General features: G+C 43.0%; 1 protein-coding gene across 3 annotated transcripts in view; it reads right to left on the bottom strand.

The window, feature by feature from the left end:
- Positions 1-20,568, bottom strand: part of LOC148028454 (L-Aspartase-like family protein) — a 33,277-nt gene that overhangs the window by 3,603 nt on the left and 9,106 nt on the right. The window lies entirely within an intron of this gene.

The following is a 20,568-nucleotide window of genomic DNA, read 5'->3' as shown; positions in this document are numbered from 1 at the left end:
TAAGAGGCCCATTTTATACATGCGATTTTTGAGACATTTCATGTAGTAGTAACTCAAGCTTGATATTTCACTCTAGTGCCACACCAACGGAACTCTCACACAATAAAGCCCAACAACACTAATGAAGGCAAGTTCTATTAAAACATAAATGTAGAGAATAATACATGAAATAAACTTCTCTTAAGAAGACTATTCCCCATGCTGTGTATTGTCACTTGTGATTCAAGGGGCAAGGTATTATGTTATGAAGATACCTAGAAATTTCAGGATTTGTCTAGCTGAAAGAGGAGATGCACACAAAAACTAAGAAAATGCAAAATGATGCTGGAATTGATGAAGGCGATGCTTAACTTGCAAAACTCATAAAGAGAGCCTATAGAATGGCAGCCCCTGCATAAGTTACAGTAATATCTAAACCATAACCCTCAAATGTAGCAAAAAGAGTTCTATCAGGCATGAGTTACACTAATATCTAAACCATAACTCTAAGATACAGCGACCAAGTTTCTGAAAGGCTTGTTTGCTAGATAGTGGGTAGAGCCATCGTGTTAAAAGACATGGAAATTTTATTTCCTTTTCCATTTTGATATTTCAAGCATAACTGGACTGGCCAACATGGTGAAACACCTGTAAGTATGTCAACCTATATGGTCGAGGACTGAAGTCTATACCTTGAAAGAGATAAAACAAAGTCCTCAAATAACACATGAATGCTTGGATGAAAAATGAAGAACAAATAGTGTATGCCATGCATTGGAGCACACAAAGTGGTAGGGTGGGTGTCAACTGTCAAGAAATGACTGCTTGTGGAAGCAAACCAAAGAGACAGTAGTGTTTGCAAGGGGAAACACAGAATGTGCACGACAAACACTGAAAGAGAAGAGAAATTCAATACACATAAGATGATGATGATGTAGTATTGAATCACGCTAAGTGAACAAAGCTAACACAACGGGGCCAAAGCTCAAAAGCTGACTGCAACATCCTGTCTGAATCAATCAGCAGTCTCTGAAGGGAATCTGCACTATGAAGGGAGAGAAACGCAATCCTCCAAGCAGTAACCTGTCGAAGTAATGACTGGAAGACAAGGACAGCTGTCCAGGGAGTGGAATGTAGTCCTCAGAAGCCGTTGGAAGTGTTGGGAATAAAGGCCCTCATGCCTTTAAATGTGTTCAGGTGTGAACACACCCTTAGCACTTGTACTTACACATATATATCTATCTAAAAACCTAAAGTGGTACTCTCGTTATTGTACCCAAAAATCGTGCACACTCTCTACTCTGCTCTCACTCTCTTTGTCTCTGCACACCCAAGGAACAACAATTGTCTCGATCTTCATGCCTCCCCGTCACTACAAACTGGTATCAGAGCTGCGGTTGAGGCGTTCGTACCTCTCGGAGTTCGAGCAGGACCGGCGAGCAGGTCGTAAAGTCGTTTTCTGACCTGACAAACAGTCGTGAAGCAGTCAGTCAAGCAGCTGACAAGTTGCCAGTCGGACGAGCGACTTGCAGGAGCTGTAGCCGTGGCATCAGGCGGCACTTTCTCTGCAATGGGACAGGACGGCGCCTGTAAAGCAGCTGACGGGTGACCAGCGCAACAGGGACAGGGTGTCGAACAACAGCTAGCCAGCTGCACAAGCGATGGAACTGGTGGCGCCCTCCACATGCAACGGACCAGCTGACGAGACGGTGGCTTTGATGAACCACCAACGACGACCTGCATGGCGGGTCAACGGGCCCGTCGTTCAACAATTTTTTTTCTCCTTTAAAATTCTTTTTCTTGAAGTTCCCCTACTAAGGGTTCATGCGTGGAGGCACACCTTCAAATTTTCATGCAATCCAAGACCAGAAATTCGGAGCTTTTCCCGAATTTGGGGATCTTAATGCAGAACTGGACAATTTGACTCAAAAATTGCAAAGTCGGTGCACATTTGCTCGGGAATTTTGGGGCTTCTTCACATTTTAGTGAAATTCTTTAAATTCCACTCAAATTAGTGCACGTGGGACTTGGAAAATTTGGGGATTTGTCCAGATTTGGTGCAAGCAAGATGCAACAATGATATCTGTCTCAGAAATTGCAGGAATATGTGACATTATGCCCCCGACATTGGGGCTTTTCATGTACATGCACAAATTGGGCTGAAATTTACCCAATTTCTCGACATTGATGCACATTGGACCCCGTGCAATTTTGGGGCTTTTGCACTTTGGGCAAAATTTGTGCATCATTTGGTCATTTTATGTACATGTAGGTTCAATTCCATGTAATTTGGACATCCAACACTTGGAAAATTTGGGGGTTTTGCTGAAATTGCTCTATTTGGGAAAAATTGGCATGTTCCATGCATGACAGAGAAAATGCAGATGTGTGGTTGATGCTTTGAGCACAAAAATTTTGGGACTTTTGACAATGCGTGTCAATTTTTATGCCCGTGGGTACATGTACAACAGAAATTGCAGCTAAAATTTGGGATTTCTCAAGAAAGAGGGTCAACCCAAGAAGAGCAATGTCAAAATTGAAGAGGTGTGTGTAGTCACTCATGACAGTGAGGACAGTGGGAATGACGTACTTTTGGTCTCTTCACACTTTGGTGCACATGCTTTACTTGCAGATACAGATGAGGACATGCATACCTGGATTCTCGATTCGGGTGCTTCCTTTCATGTCACCCCTCGTCAAGAGTGGTTCTCTGCCTGTACAAGGGGTCGACATGGTGTTGTCCATCTTGGGGACAACTATGCATGTGACATTGCAAGTATTGGCAGTGTGCAGTTACAGTTTCAGCATGGCTCTGTCTTTATTCTTCAGCATATACGGCATGTACCTCAGCTCAAGCAGAGCTTGATTAGCACAAGGCAGCTAGATGATGATGGTTTTCATACCACCTTTGGTGATGGAAAATGAAATATCTGTAAGGAATCTAGAGTGATTGCCAGAGGTTGTAAAAGTGATACTTTGTATCCTCTCCATGTATCTAGTGTGAGTAATCATGTTGTTGCCGTGATCGAGCAGCCAAGCGTTTCTTTATGGCATGGCTGGTTGGGACACATGAGTCAAATAGGAATGAAAGTGCTTTCTCGTTTGGGTTACTTGACTTGTCTTTGTTATGCTGATTTTGAACATTGTGATCATTGTATTTATGGTAAACATGCACAGACGTCTCACAAAAAGTCTCTTTCTTTGAAATCTTCTCCTCTAGAAATAGGACATTCACATGTATGTCAAATGCCAAGATTATCTTTAGGGGGAAAGAAATATTTTGTCACCTTTGTCGATGATGCTACACAAAAGGTATGGGTTATCCTATTCGTAGCAAAGATGAAGTGCTAGACAAGTTCAAAAAATTCTTGGCATTGGTTGAAAATCAAATTGATAAGACACTCAAGTGTCTTCGCTTTGATAATGGTGGGGAATATGTGTCCAAGGCCTTCCAGGCATTTTGTGACAGCAAAGGGATAAAGAGGGAGCTCACTGCCCCTCATAATCCGCCCCAAAATGGAGTTGCAGAGCATGAATCGGACCATACAGGATAAGGTCCGTACAATGCTGTCTCATGCTGCATTACCCCATGGTTTTTGGGCAGACGTTGTTATGACAGCCATATCACACCACCATCCTCCTTCATCAAAAGGATACCTCATCAGCCTTTCCCTCGTCATCGACACCCTCGAGTGGTTGGGTAAGCTTGTTTGTTTTATGATGTGCTAGGGCTGACCATCCCTTGTCATTCTCCCGTATTGGCACTGTTACTTAATCAGCCGCAAACCATCTCTCAATCATTCACTTTCCCACCAAAAAAAAAAAAAAAGATTCAATGTGGTTCTATCCGCCTTTGCAAGACTTGGTAGGCCACTAGGCAGCCAACGTGCACCCTTTGTCCGACGCCCTGGCCTCTCTAGGGTAACTACTTGGACTCCCTTGGTAAGATAGTCATCGCCTCTATAGTCTTGGTAGGCTACTAGACAGCCACCGTGCACCCTTTGTCCGATGCCCTGGCTGCTTTGGGATGGGACGCCTTGGGGTAAAAATGGTTGCCCTTTCTTTCGGCTCTGTTTTGGACTTGAGAGGAGGTGTTGAGCTAAAACATGCATTACTTGCTGATTAGCCTCTTAAACAGCCCCAAAACACACTAAAAATGCTCTTTTAGAGTAAAAACCCTAAAATGGAGAGCGGTTCGAGAGAGTTCAATGTAAACCCTAATTTGGGAGGCTCCAATCCACATCTATAAATAGACAAGCTGCCCACCATTCAGTCCCATCCTTATTTGCAGGTTACATCAGCCCACACACCCTCTACTGCTGTTGGCGCCCAGTTTTCAGTATGCAACCCGTCTCTATCTGTTGTCTGGCCATCATCGACTGCAGCCACATTATCTTCAGCCTGTCCATTGCTGTAGGTGACAGCTCCCAGCTGCTGGCAACTGCTCCAGACTGCTATTCCAGCCTGCCGCCCATCATCACCACGGTCAGCCAGCCTATGTTTTCAGCATTGCAAGCCTTGACACTCTCCAACACACCTTCTCCAACTGTTGCCCTGTTGTTTACAGCGCCTATGCACAGTTTCCAACTTCCAATCGGTGGTACACTGCTGCATTTACCAGTTTCCAACCTCCAGCCTGCTGCCATTCACTATTCAGCACTCCTACAACTCCGACTAGTGGTCACAGACTTGGGATCCATCTCCGGTGGACGTCACACTCTGACATTGCTCTGCCCTTGAGCACATTGTATACTCTTACATTCATTTACAGCATTTATTCACTTCAAAGTTGTGTTCCCTCTCTCCCTTCTTCTGTTTGTGTTTGAGTTTTGAGTTTTTCTCTCTATGTCTACGTCTCTCTCTTTATGTTTCTATCGTGGTCGTACACTCTGTGTGTCCTCAGTGCAAACCCTAGCAGTTTTCTTCACAGCCTAGAGCAAGGAAACTACTCTCTTATGGAGAGGAGCCTTTGAATCTGCAAACGTGGGGTAGGAACACTGACACCAGTTGATGTGAAGTGATGCAAATGGAGAAAGAGCCACGAGGCCACAGACTACAAAACACAAATTAGGGCATTTTGAAGCTGATAACTGCTGAAGAGGAAGGTGGCCAAGGTGGAAGAAGCTCCTACACTACCAAACGCAAGTAGGAGGAGACGCCAGAAGCAAAAGGTGCTAACACCAGGTGGAGAACAACCTCGTAGGCATTCAAACGCAAAGAGAATATGACGCCTGGAGGAGGAGCTAACACCACGGTGCAAATGCTAATGCCAAGTGTTGAAGAAACTGCTAGGGTTTGCACTCAGGAAACACAAAGTGTATGACCACAATAGAAACACAACGACACAAATGGTAACATGCAAAACTCAAATCCTAAACACAAAACGCAAAACTCAAAAAATAAAAACTCTGACAGAGAAAGAAAGGAGCTCTAAAGTGAATGAATCAATGCAATAAATGAATGTGAGAGTGTATAGAATGCTTAAGGGCAGAGTCATAAGCATCGGAAAGTGATGTCCACCAAAGACAGATCCCGAATGTTGTACCCACCATGGAGATGAGAGAATGCTAAATAATGAAGGGCATTTTTTGGTTGGGTTGATGATGGGTGGGATGTGTAATTAGAGATGGTTTATAGTTGGTTAAGTAACCGTGCCTATACACGAGAATAAAAAGGGATTTGGCAAATGCAACACACAGCAAAACAAACAAGCTAACCCAACCACTCAAGGGTGTCGATGAGGAGGGAAAAGGATGATCGAGTAAGGTGGTGGGTTGGAAGAACAACCGGTGGAGACAACTCAAGATCCGCTCAAGGGTGCTCTACACAAAGAGATGCATAGAATAGTGTGCTACATGATCAAAATGTGCATGTAGCAGGTGCCACTTGGATAGATTTGCTTGTGGGAAAATTGTTCACTTGTCCAAGAGCCCTTTACAACGGTGATAAAATCATGCAATGCAATGGAGAAGATATAACAAGGAAGGGAGGCAATGTCAAAGACAACTACTGAAACCTATAGAATACCAAGAAAGGGTAAAAATCCCCTCTCAATCCTAGATGCCAATGCCAAAGGAGGAAGAGGAGCTTGATGTCGGTCTTGGTATGGTGTTGAGAACCATGATGATGAAGATGAAGCACCCCAACTAGAAGAGCAAGATCTAAGTTATTGCCATGATAGCATCAAGAGAGTGTTGAGAAACCACATCTTCAATTTACAAACTTCACTTTACGGTTTCGCACTAGCAATCCCAAAAAGAGCTGGTGTCCACATTTTGGTCACTTTTTCAATGGACACTCACACAATGGTGCGCCACCCTAGATAGCTTATGCCTATAAATAGGCAAGCACTTCATTCATTCTTTACTCCTATCACTCTTCAGTCATTCTTCATCCCTCTTTCTCCATCATCAGACAACCTTCCCTTCTCTTACCAACCCCTTTCACTGCCCTCAACCCCTTCAGGAGGACATTGCGGTTCGTGGCTCATGGCTGCCTTCACCCTTGCTCTTCTGCTTCAGGCACCCTATTCCATCATCAAGCCTTGCATTTAGAGTATCTTCCACCTTGTGTCACCATCATTTGCTTGGCATCAACACCCTTCTCAATCAAGCTCCACCTTCACCTTCGTTTTTCAGTTTGGAGATCTCTTTGCCTAGCATCATCATCTCCAACTTGGCGTCAACATTCTAGTCTCCGACGACAGTCTCAATCACCTAGCATCAGTGATTTCATCACTCATGTATCACAAAGGCTGCTAGAACCTGCGTTTTGCAACCTCACTCCTCCTCCATCACCCGGCCTCACTCGTCTATCACAGAGGCTATTGGGACATGCGTTTTTGTAGCCCAGCTCATCCTCCATTATCTAGTGCCATCATTATCCACCTGGTGTGAGCATCTGGGCTGCTCTCTCTACATTTGACACCTCCGACACTCTAGGATTTGCGTTTTGCTGCCTAGGTCACTCCCTAGCATCAAAGAACTGCTGGTGATTATCTTCCACATCTCCAACAGCATCAGAGAACTGCAGTTCACTCCCTCAACAACTATCCTTCACCTTCTAGTGATTACTTCGATAGCCCACTGCCCGAAAGACTGTGTTTCACTCCCTTCACTATGCAAATTTGCACAAGCGCTGTCGCCTGATTCAGATAGGACAATGCAGTTATCTTTTGAGCTTCTCCTCCACTATTCCTTCCTCTAGTTAGCTTGGTCTCTTACTTCTTTCCTTGTGGGAAGTATATTCTCCTACTCCTTGAGAAGTCATAACTCCCTTCACTGGAGGGGGAGTGCCTAGTAGCATGAAAGTCCCCACAATGGGTGGTGCTTCACTAAGAATTCTAAATGCTATGTTGACCATTTGGTGAGAACACTACTATAATGGATTAGTCTTGCTTTTACCTCTACAACATTTTCTCCAAGGTCTTATCTAAGAATTTTGTGGGCTTGGTCTATGGATTTACTAATAGCCTCTAACTACAAAAAATCATTCACATTCATGTTAAAATTTTCTCATTAAGCTATCCTTCATGAGACCATTTGGGATTCTTCTCATAGCATGATTCGGTACATCATCACCATATTCTTCTTGTGTTTTTGAGTTTCTCTTCTCTCTCAATGTTTACCATACACACACTGTGTTACTCCCGACAAACCCTACTCTCTCTCTGCACCATCGCTTATTTTGACATGGTATCATAACATACATGTTATTTTTTACAAAGAGATGTTGTACAATCTGCCTCAGGAGGGAAAGCTTCCATACTAGTAAAAGAGTAAATCTCCTTGGAAGATAAAACCATGAAAGGAATGGCGCATATCCCATGTCTCCAACCCAAGAAGGACCGATGCAAACTTGCATGTTAGCCCTACACTCAAATACAAAACCCTACAAGAGAGAGCAAAATCTGCAAAACAAAGATTAGTAATGAGATGCTCCAAATCAAAACAAAGCAAAAAGTAAAGCTAAATGAAATAACAAATGAGTATATACATATGAGTGAAAGGAGTAGAAGACTAAGAAGGAAAAACTAAAGATGGGGCCACTATCGTGTACATCCATCAACAGATCTTTGCCAATCAAATCCAATAGTCACAATGTGTGACCGGCCTTCCCTTTATTGAAATGCCACTAAAATAATAAAGAATGAAGAGACAGTGACGGGCGCCCGCTGCCTGCAGCGTTCAAGTGCAGATATTGTCAGTATAATAATAGTGCAGATATTGTCAGTATAATAATACGCAAGCAGCTAGACACAAATGCCTTTACCTCCAACAACCTCCCACTTAAAGGCGAATGCGCCTAAAGTGAAGAGAAAACAAAAAAAAAAGTGACAAAGTACAATGTGTACATAGAGTACAACAGGATGAGGAATAGAGGTCATCTCATCCAATGTCCATCAACTTTCTAAGGAAGGCAAAATGCTTTGCTGAAGGTGCTTTTCGTGAGCAGATCTACAAGATTTTGGTCAATTGAGATCTTGACAAGGTCAGAAGACTTGTCCTTAGCGACCTCTCTAATAAAGTGGTACCACACCTCAATTTACTTCACCTTTGCATGGAAGACCGGATTCTTGGCTAAACTAGATAGCACTCACAAAATCCGAATGTAGTATGGGGACCACGTTAGTCATACCAAGGTCTGCCACCAGACGGCCTAACTAGAGAACCTCCTTGCAAGCCTCAATGGCTGCAATATACTCAACCTTTATAGTAGAGAGAGCCGTGCATTTCTACACCTTGGACATCCAAGAAACAGCACCCCTAGCAAAGGTAAACACATAGCCAAAGAAGGATTTCCTACTATCTGTATTAACTGCATAATCAGAGTCAGTATATCCCATGACTCCTGTATCTTGGCCACAATAACATATGCACATATCTATTGTGTCCTTTAGGTACCTCATGATACCCTTGACGGCATCCCAATGCTTCCTGCCAAGTATAGCCATATAGTGTGCCACAACTTCCACTGCAAAAGCTATGTCAAGACGAGTGGCTATCATGGCATACATCAAACTACCCATGCCCACAAATCGTGCACACTCTCTACTCTGCTCTCTCTCATTCTGTCTCGCTGCTGCTAACAAACACTAATTGTCTCGATCTTCATGCCTCTCGGTCACTACAAACTTGTATCAGGGCTGCAACTAAGGTGTTTGCACTTCTCGGAGCCCATGTGTCACGTTTCCGTTAGGCGACAGTTCTGGGTTGCAAGCGCAGGTCAAAACGTCACCTGTTGGTCAGACACAGGTCAAAACATCACTTCCTGGTCAGACGCAGTTACATGGTTGCAGGCGCAGGTCAAAAAGTCACTTCTTGGTCAAACGCAGTCATGTGGCTGCAGACACAGGTTAAAAAAACGTCATTTCTGGTCTAACGCAGGTCACACGAGCAGGTGACCGTCATTTCTAGTCTGACGCAGGTCACGCGAGCAGGCGACGAGCTGGCGGCTGTAAACAGGGAAGATTCGTCATTTTTTCCTTTGCAAAAGTTTTAAATTTTTTCAAAGATTCCCTCCAAGCAAGCCCTTTGCTCACTGACGGGCGTTCATGCATGTAAGGACAGTTCAGGATTTTGGGCAGATTTGTGCCAAAAATTTGGAGATTTGTCTAGATTTGGTGCGAGCAAGACACAACAGTGATATCTGTCTCAGAAATTGTAGGAATTTGTGACATTTTGCCTCCGATATTTGGGGCTTTTCATGTATATGCAAAAATTGGATTGAAACTTACCCAATTTCTCAACATTGATACATGTTGGACCCCATGCAATTTAGGGCTTTTGCAGTTTGGGCAAAATTTCTGCACCATTTGGTCATTTTATGTACATGCGGGTTTAATTCCATGCAATTTGGACACCTAGAACTTGAAAATTTTGGGGATTTTGCTGAATTTGCTCTGTTTTGGCAAAATTGGCATATTCTATGCATGTCAAAGACAATGCAAATGTATGGTTAATGCTTTGAGCACAAAATTTTGGGGTTTTGACCGTGCATATCAAATTTTATGCCCATGGGTACATGTATAACAAAAATTGCATCTAAAATTTGGGATTTCTCATGTAATGTGATGAATTTGCCCTTGGAACATCTGTAATCAGTTGTGGAATGCTATAGCACATGGTTTGGTGCTTCTAAAAATTTACTGATAGATCTGAAATCTCTGCTTCTACGTGATCATTTATTGTTGGTTGGTACTTGTTTGCACATTGGTCACTTGTGTGACAGCTTGGGCCTGCATTTGCTGATTTTCTTGTCACATTTGGGCTGAAAATCATGGTTGGCAACAGTGACGTAGTAATCTCATGCACATAAAGAAGCTTGAAGGAGCACATAACTTTGCAGTTTGCCAAAAACAATGCTACAATATCCTGTTGCAAAATAAGCAAGCAAAGCCGATTAAGACCAAAGGGCAAAGCCCACAAATATAGAACTGGATGATTGGGATGAGTTAAATGAGCTTGCACGCTCAACCATCGCGCTATCGATTTTTGATGCCTTGTTCAACATTGAAGGTTTGGATTCTGCATATGCTATATGGACTCGACTCGAAGAACTATATGCACAGAAGAGTGCATATAAGTGTATTGGCTGAAAAAGCTTATGGATTTGCGTATGAAAGAGGGTACAGCAATGTCTACTCATTTCAGTGAGTTTAACTCCACTTTCAGCCAGCTGGTTGCCTTGAAGTTCTTGATTGATGAAGAATTTAAAGCTACGTTCTTGCTTTGCACTCTTCCAGAGAGTTGGTATACATTCAGGACTACTTTGAGCAATTCTAATGCGATTCTTTTGTATGCTGATGTAGAGAGTGCTCTACTCATGGAATTGCACGCCCATGCTCACTTCAACCTTGATCCGATGCGCAGCCCTCCCGCTTGCCCTCGAATCCTAGAAACGCAACCTGTGTCGCGCTGAAATCTCCTCTTCAGATAGGTCCAGCCTTCAGTCAGTCCATCTTCACCGCTCTGATACCATGTCAGAGTGCAGCGATGCGGAAGCGTAGAACAAAGACTGAGAGAGAGTGAACATAGAGAGAAGAGAGAGAGAAGTGTAAACGCAGAAAATCTGCGGTGTAGTATGTTGTATAAGAGCGCAGAAATACACAAGGGGGCAGAGGAAATATCTGTGTATGTCTCCGACTTGATGACCTCGATCTCCATCAGCCCAAGCACAGTCTGTCTCAGCCAACAGATCTCAAGATCAGAATCTGAAATCACTGAATAATGTGCCAACAATGTGCTAGAGAACTGCTATATAAAGCAGAAATAAAAGACATAAAATAAACATGTCAGCTGTATTAAATGCAGCCGACTGCAATAAAATGCTGCCTAAAAAAACTATCTGACTGCACTGCAGGCTGCCACATGGCACATGTGCAGTCTGCTGATGTGGCACTGTACTCTGTCTGTTGTCCGACTGCTGACATGTCCTCTACTGACCAACTGTCCAGGAAATGACACTGTCTAACAAGACTGTCCTTGTTAAAAGTTTGCTATCCATTGTATGTACAGCAGTACAATGACAATCAAGATTGAGCAAAGGTAAGCTCAATCAAAGGCCAAAAGCATTCCAGGAGCATGGCCAAGCATGTGGCATCAACCATAAACATCAATGTATCATCCAAAGTAGCTAGGAAGCATCAACAAGCAATAGGCATATGCTTTCACTCATAAAATAGCCTTTAGCCTTGCTTATTACAGCAATAAAAATGACAGTAAAACCGAGCCAAATATGGACTCAAATCAATCCAAAAGCATTCCAATACATAGCCAAACATTTCCCAAGTGTCCAACATCAAATGAGCATCCCGGGAGCATCATATAAGCCAAGAGTATGACATTTCCCAAACAAATAGCACTCAGTCCTGTTATGACAGCAGTGATATCTATGAGAAAATTGAGCTAAAAGAGTGCTCAAATCAGTCCAATAGCATCTCAAACCAATGACATATGATCCCCCAAGTATCCGGCAACAAAACATAGGTATACGGCCATCCCAAGAGGCATATACAAGCTCCAAACATTAAACATATAGCTGTCCCTGTTTTATGACAGCATGCTACCTTGTTTGCACAGTTAATAGCTAAAGCTCAATGACTCCAAACCAATGCTCAATGTTAATGGTCAATGTTAAGAGGAGTGGTAATCAATGCCAAAGCCTTTGTCCAATGCCGGGGAGTGGTTGAGCAAGCACAAGTGCTTGAAAACGGCCACAGCTGAAAAAACGTTTTTGTATTTCCAGCCCTAAATACTAAGTTGAATACTCCCTGAAATAAGCTCAATGTAGACTCAAGAATGCCCTAAAATAGCCCCAATAGGTCCTAGGAAGTCCTAGAGCAATGAGAGCTCAATATGAGCCTCAAGAGGTGGAGCTATGGCTGCCAATGGTGAAACCCTACTGTAGGTAACTCGAATGAGAGCTAAAGCAATGCAATGCCAGATTGAGCTCCAACTCACGAAGAAGAAGACTCTAATACCAGTTGAACGGAGAAGCCCAAGTGGAAGCATGAGTAAGTGGAAGCAAGAGAGGTGTAAGCTATGGCAAATGGAGCAAGAGAGAAAGAGAGAGAGACTCAATATGTGGAAACTCCAATAGTCACAACGTATGACCAGCCTTCCCTTTATTCAAATGTCACTAAAAGAATAAAGAATGAAGTGACAGTGATGGGCACCAGCCGCCTGCAATGTGCAAGTGCGAGTTCTGTCAGTGTAATAATACACAAGCAACTAGGCACATGTGCCTTTACCCCCAATACTACCAAGGATTTGTTATGAGGAAGACCCCAAGCCTCGGTACAACACTCCTCGTCCACATGGCCCTATCTCTAGCAATGTGCACAAAACCTATTTTTCTTAGGGAGTTGTTGCCAAATGGGTTTTGTTTCTTTGGTTCCATCAAAGGAAGGGATGTCACCCTTGTTTTGGCATGCCTTCGCATCTTGTGAGTTCTTGCCACTACTTGTTTTTTCTTGCAAAGAAGAGGCAACCAAACCCCTCTTTGATCGTGTAGCCTTGCGTAATGTAAAAACTAACACTCCAACTCATAGAAGGTCAACAATTGGGGCAACAAGATAATGTGCTAAATGAAATGGAAATATTTTTAACATAGCTTATTCAAAAATAATATAATATGATCATCGTCTGACTTCACAAAGCCAATAGTGGCAAATTCAATGAGTAACCACTAGCATTCGGCCAATTTAACCTTCAAATCATCCCCTTCCTTAATGGAAAACTCCTAAAGCTCAAAATCAAGATTGATACATCAAGTGCAATCTCCTACCGCATAGCAGTCAATGAGATGACTCCAACACTCAAACGCAAGGGGAAAATGCTGTAACTGAGGGTAGAACTCAAGAAGCAACCCCTACATTAACTCAACATCAAGATTGATACATCGAGTGCGATCTCCTACCACATAGCAGTCAATGAGATGACTCCAATACTCAAACGCGAGGGGAAAATATTGTAACTGAGGATGGACCTCAAGAAGCAACCCCTACATTAACTCAACATTGGTTGTGGCATTGCGGGCTCTCCATTGATGGATGTGATTAGGGTGAGCTAATCAAAGGTCCAACATAGCCTCTAGACCAACAATGAGGTCCCAAAGTCCATGAGATTCAAGCACTTGTTGCATTCAGTTCAACCAAGTGGTGAAATTTATCCTGTTAAAATGAGTCTTATCCGTGAAGGCATTCTTGGCCATTGCAACAGGAGTAATACTGCTAGGAGATGGATAAGGTGTATAATGGGGGTAGTGCGGATAGGGAGGGGAAGTGGAGTACACTTGGAAATGAACCCCAAAGTGCCCACCATGCATGCATGTGGGCATGGGCACAGTGACTACATGAGTAGCCCATGGATGAGGGATAGGGACACATGGGGCAAAGGATGGAAATCCTTGCATAGGAGTGACCCATGGAGTGTGTGATAGGGCACCATAAATAAGGATGAAAATCCTTGCGTTTGAGAGGCCGATAGATGATGAGGTGACGATCCAAGGGAGGTGGGGGGTACCCATCACCACCATCCTAGGATGAAAGAAGCGCTCACTTCTACCTATGTAGATCCAAGGGAGGTGAGGAGGTACCCATCACCACGGTCCTAGGATGCAAGAAGTACTCACTTCTACCTATGTGGAAGTCTCGACTAATAATCCAAAGCGTCAATCTAGGCAGATTCTTTTGAGATTGGATAGAGAGAGAAAATGAGTGCTCGAAAGAGGGCCACTCCTCAAAAGTAAAGGGTGGTGTATGAAAAACTTGGGGGTGAATAGGAACCTCCTCTGAAACTGGAGAAGTAGAAATCCCCTCTCAAGCCGAAGAGAAAGTAGAAACCCCCTCTGAGGGCGAAGGAAAAAGATCCCCCCTAGAATCCCCCTTTGAGAGAGAGGAAATCTTTGAAACATTTGAGGATAAAGGAAGTGCTATCAACACTACCATAGGAGGTATCTAGAGCTGCAATGGAATAAAAGTCTGAGAGCAACCAAAGGTGTTCACACAAACTTGAGGAGAAGAGGGTAGGAAAAGGTGACGCTCACACTGATCCAAGGGTGGGCAGCAGTCGCAATATCAAAGTGGAGTGGACTAGGAGAGGTAGGAAAACCCTCACCTTGAGCATAGAAATCTTCGAGCCGACGGAGAGCAATCTCTATGGCCTAAGAAGGTGAGATTGCACATGTGAATAAAATACCCTAACATGAAAACACAAAGAACATCGTACGATAAAGCACTGACTGATAGAATGACACAGTTAGGGTTAGGGTAACTCAAAGACAATGGACACAAAGAATGAATAAAATGATATGACTATTGAATATACAATGCTCATGCAGCAAACACACTATGCAATGAATGAATACTGTAACTCGAACTCTTGTATCTCAAGGATCAGGGCAAGGGTAATGAGCTAGAGAGTGTGTCGTACTCCGCATGGATCCCAAATCACAACAAGGCAGTCTCCGAATATTAAACACCAGCAAACGTAGCCAAGGAAGGCTAGATCTGATGCAGACAACAATGCAAGAGAGAGAAAGACTAAAGACGCAGGTGAGGAGAGAAAGATACTAAAAACGAAAGTGAGGAGAGAGAAAACAGCAAACGCAAGCTGCAGGAGAGAGAAAACATCAATGATAGGCTAAGGAGATGATGGCGACAGTAGGAGAGAGAAAATCTGTACGACGGCAGTTGGGGCTTGCAAATGCAAAAGTATGCTAACATGGCAAGACGTACGACAGCTGGATGATGAACAACAACAATCACTTGGCTCGAAATAGCAGCAAACTGATGATGGAGGGAGGGCTAGAAACAGGCACCAAATTGGTGAAGACTGCAATGGACAGCTTGGACCGTGATGTCCTTCGTGAACGGGATGTGGGCAACAAGTTAAAAACACCTAAAACCTACAAAAATGAGATTAAGACTGAATGGAGAGCAACTATCTATTTATAGAAAGTTTGGGCTCTCCCAAGTGGGTTTGTGCTTATGAGATACGTACACTCTCTAGGAGCGCATTTCTTTTAAATAAATAGGTTTCTTCCTTAATTAAGCATGTTTTGGGATTGTTTAAGTAAAGCTAATGTATTTTTAGCTCAAACCCCCTCTCAAACCCAACAACGGTGCTACGAGAAGTAGACCAATCAAACCCTTTTTTTTTTTAATCTTTTACCCCAAGGTCTCCCACCCTAAAGCAGCCGGGAGCATCAAACAAAGGATGCACTTCGGCTGCCCAGTGGCCTACTAAGACACATAGAGGCGATAGTTATCTTACCAAGGGAGTCCAAGTAATCACCCCAGAGAGGCCAGGGCATTGGACAAAGGGTGCATGGCAACTACCCAGTGGCCTACCGAGTCCTGCAAAGGCAGATAGAATCAGCTATAGACTTTCTTTCTTTTTTTTAGGGCTTTGTAGTTTTATAGATTTAACATTGAGGGTTTCAAATCAATTTTCATCCTATTGAGTATCCGTGCCCCAAATGGAAGAGTCATAAGGGATGGTCAAACCCAAGACCTTCACAAAACAAGCATACTATCCCTACCATTATTGGGAGTCGGGGAAGAAGGAAAATGGCTAAGGTATGGGTGACACAAATATAGCAAAGATGTGAAGCAAGCAAAGCAAGCTAGGAAGAACTACGTTGGAGACTACCATGAATATGGTAAATCCAAAGTCAACCACTCCAAAAGACCGAAAAGGGATACATACGCACAAATGTATGTTTACATGTAACAGAATGCCAATGCATGGAGTAATACAAAAGGATATGCAAGATGTCATGCTCACACAAAATGCAATGCAACGGTATCACTTGGATAGTGCACTCGCGAGGGAAATGTTCACTTGTCCAAGTGCCCTTTTACAAGCATGTCATCGTGACAGTGCAAATAAAGTTATAAATGTCCATAAGTACAATACAAAAGAATGAATGAATGAATGAATCTCTAAAAACTGTAAGCATTATCACTGTCACTATCAAGAGAAATAGCCGCCCCCTCTCAAATTGAAAGGGAAAGCAAAAGAAAAACACCCTCCCCGTCAATGTCAAGAAGTAAGGGAAGGTATATCCAAGCCGACACTAGGTAGAAGGTACTGAAGAACCGGCCAGTTGATCGCTTTGGTCAAAATATCTACAAAATTATCAGATAAAGGCACAAACTCTAGGTGGATAGTACCTAACTCAACCTGCTCTCTAGAAAAGTGAAAGTGGACTCCCACATGCTGTGTCTGTGGTGTGATGATTGGATTGTCTGCAAGGGCAATGGCACTCTGGTTGTCACAATAGACAACGGTGGAAGAGTCACAAGGGAAGTAAAGCATCGCCAGTAAGCTCCTCAAATAGATAACCTCAGTGGTGCCACCGAAGAGAGCCTTATACTTAGCCTTGACCGTGGAAGCCGCCACCGTCTCTTGCTTACAGCTGGACCAAGAAATGAAGTCGTGTCCAAGGTAAAAAGAGAGCTGCCATGGGATCGTCAAGTGATAGAATCTCATGCTCAATCAGAATCAATGTATCCTTGCAAAGATAAACCAGAACCATAAGTGAGGCCATAAGAATAAGTACACCTTAAATAACACAACACACGAAGACATACAATCCAATGTGACATCCTAGGTGCTATGAAATACTAATTGAGAATGTTGACTAAGTAAGCTAAGTCTAGCCTAGTATGAATTAATCGAAGAAGTCTCCCTACAACAGACCTATAGGTATGCGCATCTATTTTATCATCAAATGTGTATCTGTATGCACAACACCCAAAGACTCTAAAGTGGGATATGACAGGCTAAGAGCTAAAGAACGCCACGTACGGGGTCTTCTGAGGAAGAGCCACAGTCGAGCACCTGTTAAGAATGTGCACCACAGTGTTAGCAACCTCAACCCAAAGGCGCGGGAGCTCTGCTGCTCCTGCGAACAGCATAGAGCGTATCATTTCCATGACTATCAAGTTCCTACGCTCTATAACTCTATTCTAAGAGGGAAAGTTGGTAGAGATGAGCTGGTGAGAGATGCCATGCTACTATAGAAACTAGGAAAACTCGTGGGAGATGAACTCACCATCGCTATCACTCCTCATGCAACCACCTCCACGACCCGTCTAGTTATGAACCAACAGCATCTAAGCAAAAAAATATGTGAAAGCATCGGACTTATGCTTGAGGAAGTACACCCACATATATCTCGAATGATCATCCACTATCAAAAAGAAATACATCTCACCATTCAAGGCGACAATGAATCTTCGCCCACAAAGATCAACGTAAATCAATCTAAGAGACACCTCAACTCTATATGTAGACTACTGAGGAAATGGGGTACAATGATGCTTCCCAAGCTAACATCCTTTACAGACATCTCAAGCTAGCTTCAGGCGAGGAAGGCCCTCAACCATTTCACAGCAAGACAACTCATAAAGAGAGTCAAAGCCAAGATACCCTAGGCGGAAAAGCCAAAGACACTCATTGTTCGTAAGCTTCCAAGTTGTAGCTAATGCCTAGAAGCCATGGAACATGGAGTCCTCGACTATCGACTCAATAAGAAAATGGGTCATGTGGTTTAGGCCATTAGGCTGTGCCTTACCACGAGCAATCACTAAACCAGTCTAAAAGTCAAGGATCTCGACTGTGGTCATTGTAAAGAAAACTACTCGCCCCAATTGACAAAGCTGCTAAACACACATAACAAGTTCATCCGAAGCTGAGGAACATGTTATACCTTGTCCAACAAATCCAAACCCTTGTCAATGGAATGGAGTTGTTTTCTACATGGACCCACCCAGCTACAAGGGCTCGTGTACAAAAGATGTCCTCTATAGAAGTCATGTGATGTGTAGCTCCATTGTCCACAATCCAAACAAATGTTGATATGCTCAGCTGTGACAAGTGGACCTCTATAGTAACCTTGTTACGAGGCAACTCACATATGTGGACGAGACTCATATCGAATGTCTCTATAGAGACAACGTGGGCCTTTGCAAACTAGTCAAACAAGCCCTTTAAAGTTGAGAACGTTATCGATTGAGATGGCTGACCGGTGGCATTGTGAATCTGACCTTTCCACTGCCCCTTGCCATCACCTTGACTCCCCTAAGGGAAGGGAGGCTGCTCAACTAAGGGGTGGGGATCTGTGACTTAGGTTTTGGTGATGTACTTCTTATCTTTGATCAACACTCATCATCAAAATGGCCAACCTTACGACAATGTTGACAGTACCTATTTTTCTTAGGTACATTCTGCCACCCAAGTTTAAGTTAAGACTGGGAGTTTCTTTGTGATTTCCCTGTTTGTTTTTTATTTTGATATTGATTGTGATTTTGATTTTGTTTATCCTTCCCTTGCTGCCCCTTTTGAGAATAAGCAACAAGAGCCTCCTCTGAGGGATTATTCTTATGAAACTAATGGAGCAATCGTACATAACACAATAGCTGAAACTCAAATTCATAGAATGTGGGTAAATTGGACACATAAACCACTAGTTGCACAAAATTGAAGTGTTTACGCAACAGCTTATTAAGAAACAATGTGACCTGATCACGTTAGAGAACTTAGGAGTTCCTATAGTGGAGAATTTGGCAAGGAGACACTGATACTCAACCAACTTGACTTTCAAGTCATCCGGGTCAGAGATTTTGAAATTCTAAAGCTCATGGTCAAGATTTATTCAAGAGATCCTATCCCGAGTTGCATAGCGATCAGTCAAGTGTGCCCATCGTTCTGATGCTAAGTCAAAATATCGAAGCTAAGAATGAGACTCGAGTAATAACCCTGCATTAGCTCGACAATAGCTGAGGTATTCCTAGCCTTTCATGAATGGACGACCTCGTATGAAACGGGTTGGAGTTGGGGTTGGGGTTAGGGTTGGGATTGGGGTTTCAACCCCTACATAAGATCCCATAGGTTCTGTGAGTCAAGGATATGTCTCATCAAGTTCAAGCAAGTTGTAAAGTTTGACCCGTTAAAATGAGTTTTGCCATTGAATGCATGCTTGGCGGAAGATGAGATAGAACCATGAGGTATCGAGAATGTGGGGTAAAATGGATGTGGAGGATAGGATGGTGGTGGTGGTGGTGGTGGTGGTGGTGGTGTCTGATAAGGAGAAGGAGGAGGGGGAAAAGGTGTGTAGGCAAAAATAGACTGTGAGTGTCCAATGAGTGCTGATTGATGCGAAGACACTGGAACATGAATGTTTTCATAAGGTTACGCTGGAGGTGGAGATGGATGTACTAGTACATGTAAGCCCTATCCAAATATCGGCCGGGATACAACATAATAATCAGAGGGTCCACTAGGTAATGCCATGGAGGCAAACTACATCACCAACTAATCCACACTTGGGAGAGTTTGAAGGAAATACCTACGCTGCAATGATCCTGAAAGTGTGTAAGGAAAAGGTGGAACACCACCCAGTTAAGAAAGAGATAAGCTCCTAACGGCTATCCCTAAGTTTGAAGAACCCCTCAGTGTGGTGAATGAAAACACATGCGATCCTACATGAGATACAACATACGGTGCACGTAATGGAGGCTAAAAAGATGTAGCAACAGAATAAGAGGATGGGATGGAAGGGAGATTAAATGGATTTATAATAGATGTAGTCGTGGAAAATAATATGGGTTCCTTTTGTCCATTAAATGTATTAAATTAAAATGATGATGATAAAGATGCACCTATTTCATTTTGACCTTTGAAAACAAAATTGTTTGAAGGAAAAGAAAAGAAAGTAATACTCACAGTTTGTTTCAACTCCTTATCTATTCTTGAGTTCATAAAGAAATATTTGTCTTCCTCATTACTCATAAACCAAAACTTGTTTTGCGTATGTCCATCATGAAAATCATCCATATCAATAGAAGAAGGGAAATCATCATTAACAAAATCTGAAATGGTAGATATACCTAGCACCGGAGAGAATAAGTATAAAGGCAATGGAGTGTATTCTATGCCAGTTTCCACTTGCGGATAGCCAGTCCTAAGTGGAGATTACGCCCTTCTAGCATGGTCAATGCATCGGTGCACCGAATCTACAAGGTATTCAAACTTACCATCTATTTGTTGTTGGGCTCTATACATCAAAATGAGATCGTAC

Source organism: Lygodium microphyllum, chromosome 12, assembly GCF_053477565.2.
Source record: "Lygodium microphyllum isolate KBCC chromosome 12, Lygodium_microphyllum_v1.1.10, whole genome shotgun sequence".
NCBI lineage: Eukaryota > Viridiplantae > Streptophyta > Polypodiopsida > Schizaeales > Lygodiaceae > Lygodium > Lygodium microphyllum.
This window is presented reverse-complemented; position numbering and strand designations above follow the sequence as displayed.